Raw genomic sequence first — 12,074 nt, 5'->3', positions numbered from 1 at the left:
GTAAACTTCAAACAATATGGCATACATATCCTTTTTTCTTCTTTAATCTTTGAAATCAAATGCAAAATTTAGAAATTCTAATTAAATTAAAAGTTTTACTATAAAAAACTGATTAAAATGCATAGCATGCATACAAAAAAGAGCTATAGAGCAAAGCCTTTGTTGGTTATAGCAGTGGGATGCAAGGCATGACAAAATATATTACAGAACATGATAATTTCATGACTTAGAAAACTGGTCATATGTTAGTTGAACATGTGTGTTGCTTGAAAACATTTTCATCTGTAATATCCCTGTAAATAAATAGAACCATTGAAAAATTTTTTAAATTGTTAAAAATTAATTTTTGTACATTATGTTGTGCCTTAGTTGAAGGAGTTTTCATATTTTTTCAAGTACAGAATTAAAAGTAATAAACAATTATCCTATTGCTCCAGTGTGTTTCTCTATAGGTGACAGGCCTAACTTTTCTTCCTAGATGCCAATTTTTAACTCAGAATTCAAGATTCAAGTTTCCCATTTTATTATATATATATATATATTTTTTTTTTTTAAAGTTTTTCTTTTGTGTGGGGTGAGGGTAAAAAATAATTAAATCAAGATGACATATTATGCTTATTCTTACAATGTAAAAGCCAAATTCTTTTTATCTGATTTCAGTTCTAAAATAATATTAATCGATATTAGAAAATAACTTACACTATAAGTAAACACAAACAAAACACCAAACTGTTAATGTGGCAGAATTTTTTATAATTAAAGTGATGGATGAACACAAACTTTACTAGCATTTTAGAAAATTTTATCCTTTTTTAATTATATTTTTGCAAGCTAGTTGTCAAAATAGAATGACATATAACAGATGTATTGTATCTAGCTGATAGAAATTCATGTAAAGGGAAACCTAGAATATTCTTTGAAATTTAAACCAATCTTCATTTGAGTCTTCAGAAATTCAGTTTCCTACCATTAGTACCTATAGTTCTTGCTCAAGTTGGTCTATCGCTGAAGAGAGGAGTTTAGGATAAAGACAACCTTTCGAAGTAGAGTAAATGAAAGAAGGACTTACTGTAAATAAAAGAACCTGAGAACACCAAATACATGTATGACACAAATCAATTTAAACTCATGGAAGCTAACCCAGGATCAAAAATTGTCCCTAATAGAATACACTGATCATAAATCCTACAGTCTTCCAAGAAACTCTTCTAATACTAAGAAACTATTAGGAAGAAGTATTATCTATACACTCAGCAGCTGCATTGCTCTATGTTATACTTACATGACTAAAAACAAAATAGAAACCAAATATTCCATTTAAAATCTGATACTTTACTGTTTATATCGAACCAATCCTTGATGTCAATTTTCACTCAAATCTAGGTGATTTTAGCATTAGTTAGTTTCTGCCCCTAAGTCAATGCTGTTCTTCTGGTCTATATCATTTCCTGCCTCTGTCATTAGAGATTATCCACACATGCATGAGCAAGCTTAACACATACAGATTTCTCTAGAAGTTGGAAACTTACAATAAATAACCCTAAGCCTCATACTTTGGGAGTTCCATTCAGCTATAACCAGTAGCAAGGCAGTAATTCAGAAAAAAAATAGATATTGCCTATTTTTAAAAAGCTCTGACATTGATATGCATTTAAACACAATTAGTGTAATAAACTGTATCTCCCAACCCTTAGCCAAGAAAACATATGTGGATTGTTCACCCCAATCCTAGGAACAATGAAAGCTGATTATTTTTTTGAATCATGTGTTTTCGCTATTATCCTATCAGTTTTAACCCAACTTCACTTGGATAAAAATGTTCACCAACAGAAAATGAGAGAAGACCTCCCAAAGAATTTTCTCCAGGTCCCCCACTCCTTGGTAAATCTTGCTGGGGGGATAGGTGGTTGTTCTGCCCTCCCCCACAGAACTGCCACCTTCAACAGCATGGTTTTCTTCAGGAAATTGGGCTGCTTCTTATTTAAAGTGTATATTTTGTTCTCATATTAGTTTGATATACACATTGAGTTACCTGTTAATATAATGACTTTAAAGTCATACAAAAATGGTTAAATACTTCAGTTGGGTGAAATGATCTATTTTCCTATGAATCATTTTAGTCTACCTTAGGTATTTGGGGAGTGGAAATTTCCTAGCAAATAATTGGTTATTACTTGAAAATCTGAAACTGTCAAACTATAGCAATTTAAACATTGGCTGACAGTTTTCATTTCCTGAGAGAAGCATGAGTTTTTAAGTGGGTGAAGCCAGAATGCCTCTGTCATATAAACAGGAAAAAAAAAAAGAAAAAGTTTGGTTTTAGTTAAGTATTTTGATATTTATTTAAAGCACACCAGTAAACCACTAACTACAAACAGTAATTTTGAGGCCAATATGTAAATTGAAGATCTTTTGTAATAATAATGGGTATAAATATCATACTCATCTAATTATAAAACAATCTTTCTGGCCAGCAAATTTACCAGTTCTTGAGTTTTTCTGCATTTGTTTGTGTCTGAATTGAGAAAATTTTCCTTACTCCTACAAACTCTCTAAATTTTATAAGAAATAATAATTTCTTATATATATTAATTTATTATATATTGATTATTTATTGCCTAAATTCCCCATAGCATATTTTACAAATTACTGGCCACTTTGGAAAGATAAAAAGCTACCTAATTTTTTTTTTTTTTAATAAATGTTTAAAACTTAACCTAGTTCCATAAGGAATATAACATCAAAAAATAATTTGCACATTTTTATATTGTCATCTAGAATTATTAAAATCAAAAAGAGAAACAAAAAAAAATAAATTTTAAGCATTCAAAAGCCACAGTTAAAATTTTTTAAAATTATAAACTGTATTAGCAGGTGTACGTGAACACCTTGGCTGGCAATGAAATAAAATATTAAGTGACTCCATGTAAAGAGGAACATATTCCATGAAAATTTAAGAATACTGGGTCAAAATCTGAATTTATAGTACAACTTTCACAACAGATTTTATCCACACTTTGAAAAGTTGGGGAATTCCAAAATTTAGGCCAGATAAAGCGTGGTTTTAAAGGTCTGAGTGAGGGCTGTCTTTTCACCTTACTTATAGTTTCCTTTGTAGTGCAAAAGCTTTTAAGTTTCATTAGGTCCCATTTGTTTAGTTTTGCTTTTATTTCCAATATTCTGGGAGGTGGGTCATAGAGGATCAGATTGGGAGAAAATAATAGCAAATGAAGAAACAGACAAAGGATTAATCTCAAAAATATACAAGCAACTCCTGCAGCTCAATTCCAGAAAAATAAATGACCCAATCAAAAAATGGGCCAAAGAACTAAACAGACATTTCTCCAAAGAAGACATACAGATGGCTAACAAACACATGAAAAGATGCTCAACATCACTCATTATTAGAGAAATGCAAATCAAAACCACAATGAGGTACCATTACACGCCAGTCAGGATGGCTGCTATCCAAAAGTCTACAAGCAATAAATGCTGGAGAGGGTGTGGAGAAAAGGGAACCCTCTTACACTGTTGGTGGGAATGCAAACTAGTACAGCCGCTATGGAAAACTGTGGAGATTTCTTAAAAAACTGGAAATAGAACTGCCATATGACCCAGCAATCCCACTTCTGGGCATACACACTGAGGAAACCAGATCTGAAAGAGACACGTGCACCCCAATGTTCAGCGCAGCACTGTTTATAATAGCCAGGACATGGAAGCAACCTAGATGCCCATCAGCAGATGAATGGGTAAGGAAGCTGTGGTACATATACACCATGGAATATTACTCAGCCATTAAAAAGAATTCATTTGAACCAGTCCTAATGAGATGGATGAAGCTGGAGCCCATTATACAGAGTGAAGTAAGCCAGAAAGATAAAGAACATTACAGCATACTGACACATGTATATGGAATTTAGAAAGGTGATAACGATAACCCTATATGCAGAACAGAAAAAGAGACACAGAAATACAGAACAGACTTTTGAACTTTGTGGGAGAAGGTGAGGGTGGGATATTTCAAAAGAACAGCATGTATACTATCTATGGTGAAACAGATCACCAGCCCAGGTGGGATGCACGAGACAAGTGCTCGGGCCTGGTGCACTGGGAAGAACCAGAGGAATCGGGTGGAGAGGGAGGTGGGAGGGGGGATCGGGATTGGGAATACATGTAAATCCATGGCTGATTCATATCAATGTATGACAAAACCCACTGGGAAAAAAAAATAAAAAAAAAAAAAAAAAAAAAAAATAAAGGTCTGAGTGAACCATGGTCATGCTTATGTGGTATCTGAGTTTTCACACCACTGAGATTATTTATAGCATTGAGCTGTGGTGATATTAATGACTTCTCTGGAAGAGATAGCTAGTAGGCAAGGTTATCTTTGAAGTTCTTTGTCCTCAAGTCTCACTTCCACTTTTCTTTAAAAGACAATTTGCTTATCACCTTCTTTTGCAAATCTGACCCCATGTGTCACTAACCCCAGGCAGTCAGTGACTTTCGTTTGTGCACTAATTGTGTTCTGCATTATCACTGTCTATACAAGATTCCCCTTTAACTGTTCTATAAATCTCTCTCTTCCACTAAACTCTACCTGACTTAACTTGCTCTTCTGGGTATCTGTCCCTGGAAGCCTAAGAGTTTACTGGTCTTTATTTTTACAGTATCAAAGAGTCTGGTCATTAGTCTTGTGGGTGTCATATCCTCTTCAAGATTTTTTTTTTTGCAGAAAATCCTTCAGTAAATGCAAACTTCACTACTACCTGGGCAGCAAGAAGCATGAAAAAATGCCTTCAAAGGTAACTGTGATATGCAGAGTGCTCTTTCTTAGATTGATGCTTTGCACCGACTTATTAACAGAATACTTTTGCATTTGAAATCTTTCGTTCCTTAGCAACCACATGTTCTAGAGCTACCAAGTTAGTCCTAAATTCAAGTGTTTGAGTCATTGCCAGACCATGCCAGATTATATCCTGATATTTTCTTGGTTCCAAAAATATGGTTACCATATCCCCACTAGATTTTCTTTTTCTAGCATAAATTCTTTCCCTAAGGGACCTAATAGGACTGTATGTTATTTCAACCTCTTGTAACAGTAATTGTTAAACCAACCATTAAGTTCTTACTAAAGGTACAACTAGTGGGTTGGAAAGTTGAATTTAAATTCTTTAGATAGTTCAGTACAAACTACTGAAAAATAAAGGCTTCCTGTAAAGAAGTTAAGGGTCTTTAGTGGAAATTTTATTCCTTTTCCACAGTGTTTATTACTATGTCATTTCCTTTCTCTTTTGTACAAGCTGCTAAACTGCCCTTTCTTATGTTCAGTTCATCAGCATTAGGGTTCTATTATTTGCTCATTGAAAGAAATGTAGATTAGGAAGGTCCCCTGGCCCTTATCTTTACAGTGTTCAAAATCTGGTCATTAGTCTTGTGGGTGTCACACCCTTGTCAAGATTTTTTGCAGAAAATCCTTCAGTAAATGTGAACTTCACCATTATTTCTATTAAAAAAAGGAAATGTAGAATGTTATTCAACTTGAGTTTCTTTTTTTGCATTTTGTTTCCATCAAATATCCTGGTCTATCTTCCATTTTTCCATTATTATTTTTATTATTCCAATGTATAAATCATACTTAAATAGCATTTATATTAACATAAAAGGTAAACAAATTATAAAAGAAAAGCCCAACTTATTTGTAACTACTTTCTCATTGACATCTAGCTAGTATCTTTTTCTTTTCTTGACCTTCAAACTGCACAACATAAGTGTAAAATTAACTCTCTTTTTATCTCTTAAATATTTATTAATCCTTTATAGTGTGGTTTGGCTCTGGATACTCCACTGAAATATTCACATATCACCAGTGATCTCTTTCTTGCTAAGACCAGTGACTTTATTTATCCTACTCAAACTACATTCACACTGTTGTTTACTCTCTTTCAACCTCTTTATTTCCTTGTTTCTCCAGAGACTACCTTCTCCTAGATTTCCTATTTTTCTGCCTATTTGTCTATCTCTTTGGTTGACTTCACTTCTTCTGTATATTCATTATATATTAATGACTTCAATTTTTCCTTCCTAGTCCTCTTTTTTCCACTCTTTCCCTTCTTGAGCCATCACATTTATGCCTATGGTTTCAACTCCCATCTCTATGATAATAATCTCCAAACCATCACCAACAGCTGTAACAGGATGCTTGAGTATATCCTCTCCTGTTAACCTTTTCCACTTTGATGACTTCAAGCTCAACCTATCAAAAAGAGAAATTGTTACCTGCCCAACCAACCTTAGTTTCCCTTCTTATTGCCTCTGATTTGATTGATAGCATGCAATTGTTTAAGGCAGAATTCTGAAGAGCCATCTTTGACTCTCCCCTGCTTTCTTCCTTCCATATTTACTTGAATATCAAATATGACTGATAACATTTATGAAATGTTTTCTCCATCTGTCCTATCCTCTTCATTTTCTGATGCAGAATTTTTCTCACCCAAGCTATGCTGCAATCATCTCCAGGTTCTATTTGCTGTTTTCTCACTTCTATTCCATCCTCCTAACTGTTCCTAGAGTTGTTTTAATAAAGCCAAAATCTGATCATGGCACCTGCTGACCCCTCTACTGACTTTCAACCAGGCAAGTGCTTCAAGGAATTTCTTACAGCCTTATCTGGACTCTTGCTATTTCTTTTATTTTGAAAATATCACTTTTCTCCAGTCCTTCTACTTGACCAGAATTTATCCACCCTAAACTACCTAGGTCAACTGAAAATAGATGATTGAGAAATCAGTGAAAATTCCCTAGTGAATTCAGCAGGAAATTACTCTCCTTGAAATGCTCTAAATCACTTTCTAGAGCTATAGCATTCGGCATGGATACTATGGTATGTTGTCAGAAATAAAGAACACATGGTTCCTCCATTGCAAAAAAAAATTATGCCCTAGATCTACCAATGCAACTCTGTCTTTACTTTCTTTTTTCATTCCTCTTGTGAGAGAACCTCCCCAAGAACTTATAAGATTGTTTTCAGAAATAGACTATGACATTTTTGTGCCATTCAGATGTGAACGAACTGTTATGCTAGAGGTATCAATTATATAAATTCATGCTCCTAACTTCGTGCTTTCAAAAAGTGGAAGAACAGCAGTAGCTGTCTCACATTCTAATTAAGAAGAGTACGCAGTAAAACCAACTGTCACTGTGTTTCAAACCAACTAAATATCTTTGAGATATGTTAAGTTAGGTTCTTCAGACTAGACAACTGAAGGGAAAAAATGCCTCATCTTGTATAGTTCATTCAATATAGATTTGAGTTAATGAAATATGGCAAATTGTTATTTTTTTCTATTTCTATTTATCTGAACTTTTAAAAATAACTTCAAGTCTTATATGAGAGACATGACATTCTTGTCTTTAAAACTTTTTTTTTCTCCTTTTCACCTACGATACATACATTAACCTTATACTCTATGGGTTGCTAACAAGGTTCTCTTCCTTATAATTACACATTGTTAGGCTAGAATGAACCTCAGAAATTCTATAGTCCAGTTATTTCTTTCTTACGAATGGGGATAATCAAGGTCTAGATGATGTGTCATTCACTTGACCCATTTGGAGGCCACAGGAGGATGAAAAAGCAATCTAAGAAACGATATTCTTTTAAGAAATTCTCTGACTGTGGTCATTAAAAAGACAAGCAAGCACAATAACCTGACTGGGAAGGAATATGGGGCTTATTAGCTCTACCTATTGGCTGACTATGAATCAGGACAGAGTAGGGGTGTCAGGAATAGAAGAAATGAGACACAAACTTTACGTTCAGATTTTTTTCTGTAAACACTCTTTGCCCTGTCTCACTCCGTCTTTGCCTTTCAGTTGTTCACATTACTGAATCTCGCCACTCTTCAGCAGTGTGAATAGAGGCTGTTCAATCAACTGAGCTGAGGACCTGTCAGAGTCAGCAGAATACCTTCAGGGAGCCATCTGCATGAGGTGCCTGACGGCCACTCTGCCAAGTAGAAGAAGGACAATTGGCTGGATTAGAGAAGTAAAGTTTTACTAAGTTTCTGCATTGATGTATGGCTCGTTGATGCAGTCATAAACAATTGCAAGGGATCCTCAATAGGACAATAAAATGGGTCTATTATAGAAAATGGCAGTTAAAGTGAAACTCTGTTTCTCTCCCTTCTGGCTATGGCTTGCATTCTCTCCCCTGAAGTTTTCTTAAAGTTCAGAGGAAGTTTAGTTAAAAAGATGCTCAGTAGCATGGGGGTGACCCTGTGCTGTCTGGAGAATGAGCTGGGAAATGAGGTTAACAAGAAGAAACTGCTTGGGTCTGGATTTTATTTTGACATGGATCTTCCACCCAGAAGCCTCTCAGCCTCCAAGGGAGCACCTTTCCTTAATATTGCCAGCTTAGCAGTTAGCTGAACTTTATGTAGTAGTAGTGCTAGAATCAATCATATTTATTAAATCGCCTCAAGTGATTTGCCCTTTTGGCCCTCATCATTCTCTTAGTTTTCTATTAATTCTAATTTATTAACTCTAATTGCAGAGTGGTTAGGAGGAGAAAGAAACCAGGTAGTATCTTCAGGCTGCCAAAATAAAGGGCCAGCACTTAAAATTCAAGTTTTCTACTCTTGAAGCTAGAAATACTTGCTTACTTTTACTGAATTCAGCCAAATACATCTCACCTTTGAGTTTTATTTACACAATAATAAGCTAGTTTGAGTTGATCCTTCGAATTACTGTGGGATAAGATGTAACATGAAATTAAAAGATGCTTACTCCTTGGAAGGAAAGTTATGACCAACCTAGATAGCATATTAAAAAGCAGAGACATTACTTTGCCAACAAAGGTCCGTCTGGTCAAGGCTATGGTTTTTCCAGTGATCATGTATGGATGTGAGAGTTGCACTGTGAAGAAAGCTGAGCACCGAAGAATTGATGCTTTTGAACTGTGGTGTTGGAGAAGACTCTTGAGAGTCCCTTGGACTGCAAAGAGATCCAACCAGTCCATCCTAAAGGAGATCAGTCCTGGGTGTTCATTGGAAGGACTGACACTGAAGCTGAAACTCCAGTACTTTGGCCACCTCATGTGAAGAGTTGATTCATTGGAAAAGACCCTGATGCTGGGAGGGATTGGGGGCAGGAGGAGAAGGGGACAACAGAGGATGAGATGGCTGGATGGCATCACCGACTCGATGGGCATGAGTTTGAGTAAACTCCGGGAATTTTTGATGGACAGGGAGGGCTGGAGTGCTGCGATTCATGGGGTCGCAAAGAGTCAGACAGGACTGAGCTGAACTGAAGATGTAACAATTACAACTCTCCTTTGAAACATGTATTTGCAAGTTTAGAAAGGGGGATTCCCCTAGTAAACCTTATCTTTTTAATTGTTCTGACTTCCCTAATAAATTCAAAGTTTTCTGAGGGTGGGAGTCTACATTTTATTAATTATTATTACCTCTGTAGTCTAGTAAAAATATACAGCTCATAATAGGTGTTCAGCAAATCAATAATTTGATGAATGAATTAATCAAGGAGTACATTCTTCTTCATGTTCAGCAAGCTCTTATCTCTGTTTTTCTTGAGGCAGTCAGCCCCAAGGATAAGAGGTACTTATAGTGGTTCAGGCAGAACAGGAAGCATTTGTCTTCTAAGAATCCCTTTCACTGAGTCCAACAGGGAGCTCTGCTCTGACTGTTGTTTTATATGGACTCACTCCTTCTTAGAAGATCCTTGACAGCAAGAGCAGTTATTTAAATATCTTTATTTCCTATCTCAACTCCTGTCATCCTACAGAAAACAGACACCAGTAGACACTTCAATTACATGGGATGAACTTGGCAAATTTGCTTTATGTAATAATTTGGAACTAACAGGAAGACATAGTATGACTAGTTAAAATTGACTACTTTATTATCTAATGACATCTAGTACCTACTTTGATAATTTTATTTTCTAATTTATTTTGTACTTCTGGAAAAGAGAAATCATGGATGGCTTCTCATTTAACGTATTAACTAGAGCATTATATCTGTTTACATTGAGAAAGGGTGAGACAAGATCAGAAACCTGAACATAAAGTTTTTAGCCTCTTTACAACTATAACACCTCCTTTAATAAAATTATATATAAAATGTCAGCACAGAAGTCCAGAGTTTTAAAAATGCTGGATATTTGTATAAGACTGAAAGTTAGTCAGTCTTATAATCTCTATATTTTGAGATTATTATATTTTTTAATCCAAATACTTCACTGCCTATTGCATGCTGTATCAAGATCTGTTCGAATACACTGAGTCCAATGTGTTCTCAAAACTCAAAATATTTTAAGTAGGTGGGTTAGGAGTCAGGCACAGATAAGGCATAAGGGTATTCTGAGCCATTTCCTAAGTATCTGGTAGCTATCCTAAAAGCAAAGAGCATTAATTCTTAAAATGTGGTCTCTTAACCAGTACCATAAGCACCACATGGGAATCTGTTAGAAATATAAGTCATGCGGCCCAACTCCAGAACTACTGAGTTGAATAGTCTAGGGTGGAATTCAGCAATGTGTGTTATAATTAGCTCTCTGGGCAGTTCTCATACCTGCTAATGTTCAAAAACTACTGGCACGAAGTATTATTTCCCTTAAAGCAGTGGTCTTCAACCCCTGTAGCCCAGAAAGTATGAAAGAACTTTGCTAATTGAAATAGAACAGAAGTCAATTTCTATCCTCTCTGATCAGAGGTTGCTTAGCTGAAGGCTGCATCTGTATGGCTAGTAAGTTTTACAATGAATTTCAATCACCTACATGTGTTCACTTTTAGACAGTCAGATTCAGTTTCTAACTGACACATCGAATTCATCATTAAAAAATGAAGAGCAATATAGTTTGCATCTCTGCAACAAAAGATAATTAAATTGCTCATTAAAATATGTACATTTTTAGGATAGGTGGATTATGTCCCTGATTCCAAGCCCTGTTCAGGAAAGTTTAACAAGGTAAGATGAGGCAAGAGATTTAATCCTTCCGAGACATATCAATAACAATAACGTTGCTGTAACACTTACTGGGTCTGCTCTGTGGTCAGCAGAATGAGAAATTTTAGCTAAGTAAATACCTGCCCTCCATTTCTCCTAAATGTATTAATAATGGCTAACTTCTAGAACTTGAAGTATAGTTAATAGGATAGCAGGCCTATGAATAATTATAGATTCTACTATTCAATATTATTTTATCATCGCAATATTGTGAAGGAGTAATGCACCCTCTGCTTACACAGCATGGTCATAATTCTTCTAAACCAATTACCAAAATGCAAGTTAATAACCAATATCTCATAACTTTCTGGAAAGAAATTAAATTTGGGATTATCTGATTTTCTTTTTCATGTACTTGTGCAAATTAGATTGCAGATCAAGCAACTACAACTAAGTCCCTTCTGTAGACTGTAGCAATATGTTTTTACAAAAAATTGAATATAGGACTAAGTATTTATTTGCAATTGATATATGCTGAGTTATACTCATGACAAAATTAAACTATTAAAATGATATATACAAAAATATATCTGTTTTATTTTTGAGCTATTTGAACTATTACAGAAAGAAAGCCCGAGAAAGATAAAACAATTGTTAATGGCTACATGAAAATTATTAACTGGCATTTTGATGATTGTTTTGCTGTTAGTGTTACACAGGGACAAGTAATACCATACGGGAACTGTGGTGTAAATGATTTAACTTCTAGCTCAAATCAGTCCCTACCACAGTTTGGTTATTTTATCTGTTTTACTATAGTGATTCATAAAACTGTATGAACATAAAAGATCACCTGGGATGCACTTAAAAAAAAAAAAAAAAACACAACTCTGGGCCTCATTCCTAAAGGATATGTTTGCTTCATAGTTTATGTGAATTTTTAAAATTCCTATTTTCAAGAGTAATCAGAGAGTCATCAAGCCAAAGCATGATCTCTTAATTTGTATGCAGACTAGAAGAGACTAGAAGAGCAGAAATTTAGTAGTTGCTCTTCTGTTTTGATTCTTTTTTCTAAATAGGGCATTGGAAAAGAATGTGCTTACAGGA

The 12,074-nt window shown here is 34.9% G+C and overlaps 1 protein-coding gene across 2 annotated transcripts in view; it reads right to left on the bottom strand.

Moving 5' to 3' along the window:
* The window catches only part of UNC13C (unc-13 homolog C), a 609,739-nt gene that overhangs the window by 90,472 nt on the left and 507,193 nt on the right, over positions 1 to 12,074 (bottom strand). The gene's annotated exons all lie outside the window — the stretch shown is intronic.

The sequence above is a fragment of the Dama dama genome, chromosome 12, assembly GCF_033118175.1.
Source record: "Dama dama isolate Ldn47 chromosome 12, ASM3311817v1, whole genome shotgun sequence".
NCBI classification, from domain to species: domain Eukaryota; kingdom Metazoa; phylum Chordata; class Mammalia; order Artiodactyla; family Cervidae; genus Dama; species Dama dama.
This window is presented reverse-complemented; position numbering and strand designations above follow the sequence as displayed.